Source organism: Pygocentrus nattereri, chromosome 9, assembly GCF_015220715.1.
Source record: "Pygocentrus nattereri isolate fPygNat1 chromosome 9, fPygNat1.pri, whole genome shotgun sequence".
NCBI lineage: Eukaryota > Metazoa > Chordata > Actinopteri > Characiformes > Serrasalmidae > Pygocentrus > Pygocentrus nattereri.
The window spans coordinates 30,409,030-30,423,039 of record NC_051219.1 but is presented as its reverse complement, the minus strand read 5'-3'; positions in this window follow the sequence as shown (position 1 = coordinate 30,423,039).

The following is a 14,010-nucleotide window of genomic DNA, read 5'->3' as shown; positions in this document are numbered from 1 at the left end:
TAAATTCTCAAGTGGCACAAACATATAAGCACTGGCCATGTAATCTGGGGATCCCAGGTGATGCCCCAGCCATCCGTCACCAAGAGTCTAAGAGAGTATAATAAGTCCCTGTCTCTCTGGGTGGGCAGAGATATGTGGTGAGAATTGGCTATGACTGTTAGAACAAAACCTTCTAGCTCCATTTTTGTTTTTTTATCATTTGAAAACCATTTACATCATGTGAATATTTCATAATGAATAGACCAATACCAAAGATCTAAAATTATATTTATACTTATTATATTAATAATATTATATTATTATATTTTATTATATTACATTGTGTTGTATTTATACTTATTATATTAACTTACACTAAAGGTTATGAACATTTTTTCATTCTGCATTTTGGAATTATGAGCTTCTGTACTGACAGCAAAGAGGTAATGAAAGAGGTACTGATCTGAAACTCCAATGGGTGTGTAGCATAATAAGGCAATCTAATACGTCAGTTACATATCAGTCACATTTAATGAACAACTGATAAGCGGTTCTAAGGTGTGGTGACAAATTGCTACATATATCCACAACACAGATTAGCAAACAATGTGCATATTTTATAAATATTCATTTGTATGAGTGACCCATGACTAATGTTCACATTAAAGTGTGATAGAAATGTAAATGAGGGATTATGTGCACACTTATCCAGTGTGAATCACCTGTTGCCTCATGCTTTCCCAATCAAATAAGAGTGTGAAGACAGAGTTGATCGATACAGGAGTAAATAAATAGAGGCCAGTGACGCAGACAGCATATGGGACAAGGACAGGAACTCTCTGTGGGGTTTTCTCTGTGTGTGTACTGAGGGGGGCGTTGGGGGTGGTGTGTCCTTGTCCTCCAATTGCGTGAGACCGTAGGCGCTTGATGGGAGGAGAAATGGGGAGAGACAGAGGCAGGAAAGGGTGGATCATGTGGAAATCAAAATCAAAACGTGGCACGTCTCCAGATTGATTCGGATGGCCTTGAAATGTACACAGTCAACGACACTGCAGTGTTGGCATGCAGTTTGTGTAATCAGACCTCAAAAAGTTCCTCAAAAAGATTCATTCATTTCAACCCATTCATTCTATATCTGTCTGTATTATTCTTAGCTGAATCTCTAGCTGAGTAGATATTTCTACCTTGTATCTACACACACTAGCCATTTTGAAAGAAACACTTACTATATAGGGGCACTTTATAGGATTAGATATTGACTGTACTCGGTTGCTATGCAGCATGCTGGTAATGCCATGTCAGTGTCACTGCTGTGCTGAGAATGGTTCACTACCCTAATATCTGTCAGTGGTGGTCCTATGGTAGTCCTTCCCATTGATCACTGGGGCAGAAGGGGTTGATGAATAGTGCAGCAGTAGACAGGCAACAGTAAACTAGAAATGTAACTGTAAACTACAAAGTGCACTCAGTATATGGTTTCTAATAAATGGTCCACTGAGTGTAGCTACATGATAAGTGAACCTAACTAGTAAATATGAATAATTTAATGTAAATCATGTTACACTCACACATGCTTGTTTTCAGACTATTGCAGTGCTAAGGTTTGGTTGTACAAAGAAGAGTTCAACTCTTGCCTAATAAAAAATTGTTCAAGCAGATTTTTTTCTTTGTGGTATTTCGGTAGGTACAGTTCTTCCCCTGGTTAGGACTTCAGTAGCTGAACTGAAGGCCTAACATTTCAGATTTCAGAACTCTTAGCATAATTAAGAACTGACATTGGAATCAACCAATCTTGTTTTGATTTGGGACCAATTTTGTGATATTTTGTGATCTCAGGATATCCAGGCTACCTTATTGGAAAGGAGTAGTCTGAACAGTGCATTTCAGTCAGATGTTAGAGATGGAAATGATCATTTACAAGCTTTAAATATTTGTGTTTAATCTACAGCCGCCAAAAAAATCATGTGAATCACCATTATCTTAGCGCTAACATACTACTAGAATCCTGTAGGGGTGCTAGCAGAAGCAGGCATTATCATAGAGGTATTTTGATATTGTGCCAAACCAAAGGTCTGCACTCTTAAAAAAAGATGCCACAAATAGGCGTGATAGAGTGATGCTTTTGAAGAACCATTTCAGCTTACTAAACAATAGTTAAAGGATCTCTACTTCTTCTTAGAACCTTTAAGTTATGTGGTGGTTCCTTAAACTTCAAAAGGATCTTCACACTCACACATTCTTTTTAAGAGTGTAGCTCTTATAGTCATTAAATAGCTACTGTTTATTAGAAACTCATATCTTGTGTTTCCATTCACCAGACACTTTTTGAAGCCCTCCTACCCTAAAGATCCAGTATACAGAGGGACAGTTTCACATTGTGGCCCATACTTGCATCATCCAATACTGAGAAACTCCTAGACTAAGTAACCATGATAATTATTGACTCTGAGTAGCTCTTCAGTTCTGCTCTGTGATCAATTTCTCAAAACGTAGCTTGGTTGACAGTGGCCCACCACCAAAAATATCTAGCCATGAGCAGCTCTGCAGGTCATAAACTTACCACTGATGGAAGGCTAGTGGATTGACAAAAATTGTGTATCCAGGCAGCTGCAAGCAAGGGCTTTCCAATAAAGTGGCCAGTGAGTGTATCATTATCATGTATTGTGTGAAGTGGGCCTGTTTGTGTCATCCTGATGCGTCGGATATCATTGCATCATTGCAGTGATACACAATCATTAGTTCAGTGCAGATCCTGCAGACAGGCTAAACAAATGCACTCAGGCTCTAAAATGGGTGCTGTGTTCTTAAAGCAGGGCCATTATTCAGCTGAGTCATTTTCTGTGGATGAGCCCAGTGTTCTGCTCTGGGTAATAACGTGATTGTGCTCACACTGTGATTCAGTGCTGGCTTGTGGTGTGAGTGTGTGTGTCCGCTGTATCACGCGGTGGTGGTGTGTGTGTTTGTTCATGCTGAATTGTAGCATTGTACGCTTGTGCAGTGTGGGAGAGCTGTTCTCTCTCATGCTTTGAGTCTTATAGTGACACTGCTCAGCTTTGTAGTGACTTGTGTGATTAGCCAGATTAGGATTTGCCTGTACAAGCTCCGCCCACAAGTGTCCATTATTGGACACACTTCACAAAATTTCCATTCAGTTTGATGAGAAGCTAGTGTGCAAATTCAGCTTTTCTCCAAACTCCTTGACAACATTTGCAGTGTGGCTTTCATTTCAAACAAAATTTATTCTGTATGTGAGTGAAAAGTCACACCATTAGGATAAAGCTAGTACTATCATAGTGGCAAATTCAATGTTGTTTATCAAGCTGCCTACTTTTGATTACCCAGTTCAGCAGTGTAGCATTTTAAACTAGAGACATTTTGTAGGCTGACCTAATCTAAATAACCACTGGAGCTGTTAGCATTAGACAAGAAAAAAACATGAGATTTCTGGTTCACCAAAATCTCTACTAAAACTCAAGAGCATGAGTTTACTGCATTTTTTCAGGAGGAATGTCTAAGCAGCAGGAGACTTAATCAGAAGTCTCTTCTGTCTCTCCATATGATGTAGTCTTTCAGGGGAAACTAGACATTGTATCTCTTTCTTGATTTTTCTTTCCTTTGGGTAAAGAGTCCTTTCATTTTTCAAAAGTAAAGGGAAACATCTAAATAGCCTGTTTTCATTTTTATTTTTAGGCTATTTTAAGGGTTATATCAAATTCCTTGCTCTGTTTCACAGCTGGAATAAGTCGATCTGTATTCTGTTTGCTTTGTTTCTCAACACAAGATGATGCAAGGAAGGCTCACTATTGCAGACAGACAAAAGCTGAGTTTGAACTGGAGTGAATCAGAGATACTGTGTCCACATGCTGCAGAGCGGAAAATGTGTAAATAGAATCACGGCCTTGTGAATGTGCAGACTAATGTGGGAGTCAGTTTTATCATGAAGAACCATCTGGGTCACATAAGTTTTATAGTGGTCAGCAAAAAGTCTATCTAGGACTGACTGTATTGCACACACACACACACACACACACACTGTCAGGCTAAACACAATTTAACTTACTCATTACTTTGGCAGGTGAGAAGTCACCAAGCCATATCACATGACCAATAGGCTTTAATCAGCATAACTGGCCATTTCATTTCTTTTACTGCAATCAGCTGTTTCCTTTTGAATAAATTATTGTTCCCATAGTCAAAACACTTAGGGATTCAAGCTAGGCCAAAAGCTAACCCTAGCAGCTATACCATCTCTTTTCCTCTCCATGGTCTGCTCCCTCGACAATAAACTGGACCACCTCAGACTACAAGGAACTCCAGGACTGCTGCGGTTTTGTTTTTACAGAAACGTGGCTCAGTGACAGCATTATAGATGCCATCCATCTAGAGGGGCTAACCGTACACCGATAGCAACACTGATCCTGTATTTCCATCAACAATGAAAGATACAGAAACACTATGGTAGTATCGACACAATGCTTGGTGCTACTGGAGTGTGTGATTGTAAATACCCAGGCCTTCTACCTCCCCAGAGTTTACCATTATGATCATTATGGCAGTACAAATTCCATCTAGCACAAACATATGGGAAGGACTGAGCAAACTATATGGGGCTATCAGTAACTTACAGACTGCGCACCCTGATGCATTTTCACTGTCGCTGGGGTCTTTAATCATGCAAAACTTCAAAATCAGATTTTATATTATTTTTCTTACAATAAGCTTTACTTGGCAAGATACCATTTTTGAAGTGTAGATCAATCAGCATACATACACAGTAGTCAGGTAAATCTACAACACTTACCGTAAAGTTTGCAATTTTTAAACACATGAACTCATTAATATTATCTTGGTAGCTTGTCCCTAACAAAACTTGGTTTAATTGAGGTATTAATGTTTTTTCCCCACTTAGCAGCTCAAATGCTTGGAGGTTAAAAATGACGTAATTCAGAGGTCTGACTTCACACTTTCATGCTAACCTTGCAAGAAAAACCATGTGTTGTGTTTTGGATACAGGTATAACGGTCAACCAGCATGACCGTGCTGGGTGAGGACCTAAATCAGCACTGGACCAGTAGTAGATCAACTTATGGAATGGAATTCATGCTGGTCTTTGATGTATTTTTCAGATTTTTAGAACTGCTGTCAGAACAAAATCTCGTATATCCATTGTAAAATGCCTGCTGACCTTTACATTATGTGTAAATGTCATGATGAATGGACCTAAAGAAACAGCCAAAAACTACTTTAAAAAAGGTTTGGTTCCTTTGACTTAGGCCCAACCCCATTTCTTATTTTTATGAGGGCATCATATGCCTTAAAAGAGAGGGATGACAGTTATGTATTTATTTATCGCCACCAAGAATTCTTCAGTGCTATGAAGCTGAATTCAGCTTTCTAATCGCCAGCTTCATATCAATTTCCCGTTCCACCTTATTTGGTGCAGCAGCCTCAGGTACCAGAACATAACTGCTGCACCATTTAAGGTAGACATCAGCATATTGCTAGCGTTTTTTTATGCATTATGAAGGAAATGACCATAAAATGCTATAACAACGGTTCTCTTACAAAAAAAAAATGGCTTTTTAACAGAGAAAATATTTACATTAATGTGTCTCTTTGGTTGCTTGTGCAGCCATCTTGCCAATGATTCACAGGGCATTACGGGAATTTTCTCATAACGCTCCGTTTGTAGTGCGCCTCTGAAAAATCTCCGTTTGAAGGGCCATGTAGACCTAACACTTCACCCTACCCCTCCATCTCAACAACAATCGGGACAACCCTACCCCTACTCATGAACGTGCAAAACAGAATGGTAGGGCTGTTAGGGGCAAGGGGTGAAATAGGATTGGTCCTTACATTAAAAATCAAGTATGTTTTTTCCTTCTCCTTTAAAGATACAATGTTTTGTTCCGACAGCGGCGATATGCTAGTACCTTCTGTAATGTGGTGTATTTCTCAGTGAAATGTGGTATTAGGGTTAACTTTAACTTTGCAACTTTCAGCACTACAGTGGATTCTATGTACAGGCATGTGTTTTATCACTAAGAGAGGCCATCTGGGTCTCATAAGCATAATAGCAGCCAGCAAAAATACAGTCTAGGACTGGCTGAAACACACAAAGCTAAGCTGTCACAACCCCTCTGGCTGTGTCAAGGTGAGTCTGGATCTGTGGCTTACATAAGAACTGTGTCCATGTATGCTTACAGCAGTGCTGTGACCAAATAAAGGCCCGATGACCCAATTAAAACTCTCAGGTAACACAGGTTACAGTGCTCAGGATGAGACAGCAGAGCAGTTCTGCCAAGTTTACACACACAGTGGGCGGGGAGGATGGACGGAATGATGGACAGATGAATGGATACTTTATTAATCCAATGGGGGGATAATATTTGGGTTGCCAATCTCTGCACTAGGATAAGGTTACATTGTATATGATCTTAAATATAGACAATGTAACTAATATTTCTTTATATTATAATAATATGTTACAAGCTTATTACAAGATAATTAAATACATTTTAAGGTTTTACTTGTTTTAAGTGATTTTATTAAGTCAGATTAACTCACTGTATTGACTATATCACTATAAAATGAGCTCTGTTAATATAGTGAGATCATTTCACTAAATAAAATTGCTCAAAGCAAGTAAAAGAAAATCTATAAATGAATTAAAATCCCAGGCTTATTACATACTAGCCCGTATTATTCAGTAACTACGGCAACTTTAATGCAAAGTAGCTGAGTTATTCTTGGGTTATAGAAGTGTGCAAATTAAACTTTGGGTCCACCAGTGGGCCCCAGCAATTTAAGGGGTTAAACAAGCTTAAAATACCAAAGAAAAATATTCAGTATGTTGACCAGATTTAAGATATTTTCACTGATGCATTAAAACACATTAGTGAACATTTGATAACCTTTCATGTGGTTAAAATGATTCATTTATGTGACTAAAAATATTTACATTTGTTGGATCTTGTGAGTGCTGTGAAAGCCAATATCAGGATAATATAGACAATATCAAACAATATGCTGCACAGCCCTAATATGAGCAGGTAGAATAACAATACATTTAAATTAAATACTGACACAGGTCAATTGTGCGTTCACTTTACTTCTCTTTTATGATTATCAACTTTATGTACAAAACTCAGAAGATATGTGTGTTCACTGGTCGGCTTGGATAATAAAGAAAATGGTTGCATTTACATTGTTGACATTGTGACCTCTGGTTTCTATCAGCACCACTGTAAAAATCTAAATAGTTTTCTCTACAATTAACCATTTCACAAAAAACCTCAGACTGTTTGTAGGCACTGCATTATGGAGAAATCATGAAAAATCTGTGGAATTCCCATTTAATACCCTTGATTTCAGAAGAAACGTTAAAAGAGTAGGTGTCTACAAACTTGTGTCTATATAATGTAATTGCAAACTGCTATTAACCAATAAAGTGGCCAGAGAAGCTGCACAGATCAGAGCACTTGGAGGCCCCATCCACTCTCCACACGGCAAGCGGATGGGCTGGGTGCTGTTGGCACACATACACACACACACAGGGCCCTGCCCTTTGCAGAGAGTTTCACTGGCTACGTGATCTTCCACCATGTACTTCCTAGGCCATACACACAAGAAAAAGGGAAAGAACGAGGGCAGTGCTTACCCTCCATTCATTTTCCTCTCTCTCTGACTTTTCTTGCTCTGCGTTTGTTTAACCTGGATAGTCTGAGAGCATTTTCACAGGAGTCAGCGTTATGCCACTTGGCCATTAGTTCTCCCTCCACCCTGCAGAGCCCACAGAGGAGCATTAGAGCAGGCTAATGCTGACCTGCTGTCCCGTTCTCACGCTTTATTTGCTCACTAACGCCCACACACACCTGTTTCTGCCACTAGGGCTGTGAAGACATTAAAGGATCCCCAGTCACACATGTATAATAAGCGGATCATGGTGTATGGTTAGCACATGTCACACATATGGCTAAAAAAACATGAACTAGTGAGTCTTTGTGTAAGCATTACAGTTTGTTTCAGCACAATATGGTGTGCTAGTGAAGACATTTGGTAGTAACTGTTGTTTAGGAGTTTGATATACTGGCAACATGATAGTCTTTTGCTTGTAAACCACTCTTTCTCAAATTTACTCACTCACTCACTTTTAGCAGGCTGAGCACTCAAATAATTTGTGGTGCTTTACATCCCCAATACTTTTTGTTCTTATTCTATAAATGATTGTGCACTAGTGAAGACATTTGTAGTAACTGTTGTTTAGGAGTTTAATATTATACTGACAGCTTGACAGGTTTTTGCTTGAAACCATTCTTTTACACCATCACTTACTCACTCACACACTTTCAGCAGGCTTCACATTCTCCACAAGGGGGGGCTATCCATTCTCAAATAGTTTTTGGTGCTTCACATGGCCAATATTTTTTATCCTTTTTCTATAAATGACTGTGGCCCTTCAACCAGTTAAATATGATCAAATAAAATATTTTTCCCTGTAACTCCAGATTGTCTGTTGCCAGATTAACTAGGACACTGTTGGCTCTCTGTATGCTCTCTGTATGTGAAATGTTTTATTGAACCACTAGTGAGCATTTAGGGGTGAAAAGGGAGAGCTGTGAAAACAATTCAAACCTCCCCACAAAGACAGATATGCTACAATAAAACGGACACCAAATCTGCAGCTTTCTTCAGTCATGTACAATTGCTTGATTTGCTCGCTCACCTACAAAGATGAAAATGCAGTTCACCCCTAATTTTGTACATCATACACATTTCTATTGAAACATATTTCATCGATATTATTGAAAATCTTGATCATGATGCAAAAAACAGAAGGAGCTCCAAAACAGGCGGAAACTGCATTTTATGGCTGCTGTGACAAAAACATTTGCTTTATCAGTTTTGCACAGCACCTCTAATGCTAAAGTAGCTAAAAAGCAATAGAAGCTAATGTACACCAATTTCTGCAGACTCTATGTCTAAATCATCACACATTAGCCTCAGTGTTGGGTTATTAAGTAACCTTGACTACACTTGCTCATGTGGTTTGTAACACTGTACGACACAAGAACAAAAGTATAGACAAAATGTATTTCATGTCAAGAAGACGGCTACTGCCATTTTTAACAATACAATATACTTTCCCCTTTAACTGCATGAGCAAATCTCTTTCAGATGAATGAACTGTTTCGTTAACATGACTGTGAAGAGGCAGAGTTATCCTGACTCTCTTTCTCTATCAGGCATCTATTGTGTTTAGAGCCTGTGTGAGATGGCTGAACTGAAGTAAAAATTGAAAAGGCTGACAGGCTGTGCTGATACCCCAGGCCTGGACTGAGGGGTTTCCGGTGGTGGACCGCTGACTCAGCAGCCAATCGGCAAGGCCTGGTCCTGCACGTCCAGCCCCGATAACGGAACCCTCACACATGGCTCCGGCACGCGAGCACACAGCAACACAGGAGCATGAGCAGGCCTTCAGCCAAGGGAAATAACCCCTGACTTTCCAATAAGTGTGTGTATGTGCAGTATCACAGGAAAGTTTGAACACACGTGATTGAATGCGTTAAGCTAAGGCCTAATGCTTTAAATTAGTTTCCGATAGAAATATAAATATTGAAGCTCACACCTATATATGATTTTATTTGCAAAAGAAATCATTTTAGGTCTCGGAATGTATGGAATTTTCTCAGTCCTGTTGGAAAAGCAACTCAGATTGCCCTTCATGAAACTGCTTAAGATAATGGCAAGTGTATGCAAAGCTGCTTCAAGGCAAAGAGGGTACTTTGAAAATCTAAAATAGTAAAAAAAAAAAAAAGGAATTGATTAAAGAGGATGTATCATGGAAAAAATATTTTTCACCATTTGTTTTAAATAGGAGTATATATAAGGTTTGCTTCCCAGTTTGTAGGGTGCACATACAAAAGATAAACTGTTAAAATGGTCCAGTTTGAACTGTTTTTAAATGAGCCACAATACAGTGCTTATAAACAGAGCAGAGGTCACTTACACACAGTTATATGCAGACGTTTTGGCAACCCTGATCCAATGGTATTTTGTGGGAAAATTTTGTGGGTTGTGCAAAGGTATGACAGATTTAATATTTTCTACTTTATTGTCTCCAATATGTTAAATTCAGCAAATAAACTGTGAAACTTTGCACTAAAATTATTAGAAAAATTAAGTGCATTAATTTATTTTCACATAGAAAATCAACAATACAAGTCATTTGACTGGGGCTGTTCAAACCCTTACTTATTGTATATTGCTCTTAATGGCACAGCAAGAAAAATAGCTTGTTTAATTCTAAGGGATAAAGAGTTGCTTTGAAAAAAGGAATTATGACTTTTTATGTAAGTAAAGCCATGCAAAAGTGGACCTCAGCGAAACAATAACATACTAGAAAATGTAGGATATGGGCCCTTTAACACTTTCTTGGTCACTGTATACTTCTCACGTCTTCATTATTGCTCAAAAATGTGGAAAACTGTATCAATAAAGAAAATGAGTAGGTGTGTCCAGACTTTACGTGTACTTTGTGTGTGTTTGGAATGGTGTGGGCATCGCCTGCAATCAAGTCAAAATAAAAGCTGACTCTAAGCTGGGTGTGGAGGCAGTGGGCCTCTGAGCGTTTGATTGAATGACGGAGAGACGTGACTGACCACATTTGCTCGTTTCCTTCAATGTTTTTTCTGCTTTCTTAAAGCAGCCTTCCTCCCAGATGCTGTAATTCCTCTTTCATTAACACAATATTCACATTCTCTGTGTCGTGCCAATCCACCTCACCTCACAAAGTCTTTTGTAGCCAGACATTTTATTTCTTTATACTCCTACTTCTTTATACTCCCTTTTTGCAGCATTCATGTCCTCACTCCAAACATGCAAACCTCACATGGCTTTCCACTCACTGTTTGCTTATTTTACAGCTACTGAGGGACTGAAGAGACTTATCTGCTGAATCTATTGCATATGGTCTATTACCTTGTGCAATAATTTCAAAACATTTTATGTAAATAATATAAGAACAGAAAACAAGTTCATTAAAAAATACTTATAGTAGAAATCAGTGGGCAGATGCTGCAAGCTTTCCATTGTCTTCTACTGTGAGAGTGTTTTGAGGGGCCTATTTCACAGAAACTGAATTTTCCTCCACTAGCTTAAAACAAAAAGGTCAGATGTAGTACTTAAACAAAGTTTATTTAAAACTTATCATTCACTTCTGAGTCTATACAGTCCACATATGGTAACTAAGCTACTAAAACACACAGAGGTCATGAAAAGCAACACAATTGCACATATCTAGCAGTTTAACATTAGTGAGAGGAGCTAAAGTTCTAATGGGTGTTTCAGCCTGGACTGCTTTTAGAATGAGTCACAAAATGGCAACCAATCAGAACAAAGCTCATTTACATATACAAGTCCTAAGGACACAGTAGGAAAAATAGCGTGTTTAATTTTAAGGGATAAAGATAGGTTGGAAAATGGTCATGGAAAAATGACTTATGACTGTTTTGGTACACAAAACCCACAACCATCATAAATGGACCTCAGAGAAAAAAAGAAAATGCTGAATATGAGGCCTTGAATGACCTCTTGTTGCAGAAGCAGTCTGGGCTATAACATGGGGGAAAATTGAAAATGTAAAAAAAAATAACTGGGACAACTTTAGTACATAAAACCACACATAAGATTAAAACATTTTTAGGGGGATGCACAAACTTTTCATAATGCACAGTTTATTTCCCATGTATCCAACAGAAAGAGATCATAAATGGTCCTACAAACTATAAACAATAACACATAACAAATATATTTATTCATTAAACTTTTCTGCATGGCAGTGGCCATCCCTCACATAATCCTTAATTAAGCTTAATTAATATATTCATTATTTTTAGGACACTATTTTCTCATCACACACAAACTGTGTTAAAATGTTGTGACTATGTTGAGCTCCTAGTGAACAATGAGTGGGGAAAATTTTTAACATAAGAAAAACACTTCTAGACATTTTGACTTGCTTGCTCACCTACAAAGACAAAAAATGGGTTCACTTAATGTTTTGTAAGTCATGAATATTTCTGTGAAATATATTCCATTAACATTACTGGTTAACCAAAACCACTCACAGTTCAACTGAGGGTCCTACTAAACAAGCAAAATGGCATTTTATAGGTACTATTAAGAAGTGTTCAAAAAACAGCCTGAAAAATTAGATTAACAGTTTACAATGTTGCCATGAATGGTCTGTCCAGAGTGTTTCCTGCCCTCCTCCCAGTGACCGCTGGGATAGCCTCCAGCACCCCCTGCGACCCAGAAGGATAAGCTGCTTAGATAATGTATGTATGTGACTTTACATTCACGTTAATGTTCACTTTGAGCAATGGAAATTGTTGATGATCATGATTTTTTCACGATTTCTTTTAGGCCATACACATAATGCAATATGTAATGGTGTAGACACTAACACCACTATCACTATACCATTTGAAACATCTCATTTAAAGTGCAACAACAGAAACCCCATAATAATAACATAAAACTGGGCTGAGAGCAGATGAAACTTCATTTCTTTCATTTATTTTGTTTCTTCAACAGACACATTCAATAGTTGTTTGTTAATCTAATGTTCATATCTGCAGTAGACTGTCCCAAGTATTTGAGATATTTGTGGTCTGATGCCTATGAGAGTCAGAGGCACCCTGGTCAGTGGCCCCACTGGCCTTCATCTCTGCGAACCAAACCAAACATGAGCAATTGGGAAACCTGTTGGGCTCATTAGAAGCTCCAGTCGCTCAGTCCAAGTCAAGAGTAGAGTTCTGAAACATGTATCCAATTCTCTAAAACATTTCTCATAATCAAATAAAATGTCTACATTGTTTTAGTTTCTTTCATGCAACTTTGTTTTTTCTGGATCCTCACAACAGCACATGCAGATGAAGCGGATGGCCAGACTAATTTTCTGGAGTTTGTTACTTGAATCAGTGTGTGATGTGGTGTGTCAGACTGTTGTGTGGACAGTGTGGGGAGGGAACAGTGGAACAGGAGCTTAGGGGCTGATTCACACACAGAACATTCTGTTACAGCGAAGCACAGGACGACCGTGGGCTTCTACAGAAAATGGTGTGTGTGTGTGTGTGTGTGTGTGTGTGTGTGTGTGTGTGTGTGTGTGTGTGTGTGTGTGTGTGTGTGTGTGTGTGTGTGTGTGTGTGTGTAAAAGTCACTTCCCACACTCTGTAAAACTGCCAGCACACACTCCAAATCAGTTCAAGGCCATGGGAAAATGATAGCAGGCCAATCAAATTACAACTCTGTATGACACAGGTGTGCATTCATGGGTGTAAAGTAGCACTTATAAAAGCTAAAGTCAATATTAAAGGAATGCGAAGAGCAGGTAAAAAAATTACATTAGGCTTACTGTGATTAATAACCTTAATGATTTATAGTTTGGTAAATATATTGTATACTCATGGCTACTTTATTACATTCCTATGCAAAAGTCAAAGACCACCCTTCATTTATTAAATTTCCAGTCAAATTGGCCATTAAGTACAGCTCATTCATTTTTCGGGAGATGTTTCTGAAGAGATTTAATCCACTTGCATTAGGAAGGAGAAAGTCACAGGAAAATAAGTGAAACAAACAGGAGTTTCAAAAACTGGACCTGGGTCAAAAACAAACCTTGCAGACCACAGAAACTGTCCCTATCAGATAATCAGCACTTAAAGCTTTCATCTTTGAGAGAGAGGAGAAAATCAAGCTGCTTCAGATCTGAAACAATCCACAGGTGTTTCTGTCCATCCTTCCATTGTGAGAAGACAACTCAGTGCTATGGATTTGAAAGGTACTCTCAGAACAACAGACTGACCACAACAGATGCCGGACTTCAAAATCATTTAATATGTTTGGGATTATTTAGATCATGAGAAGCAGAAAATGTAACCAATGTCTAAGACTGAACTGTGGAAAAATAAACATACAGATTTTTTTCTCCTGAAAAGAAGAAGAAGAATGGAAGCTGTAATAAAGGCA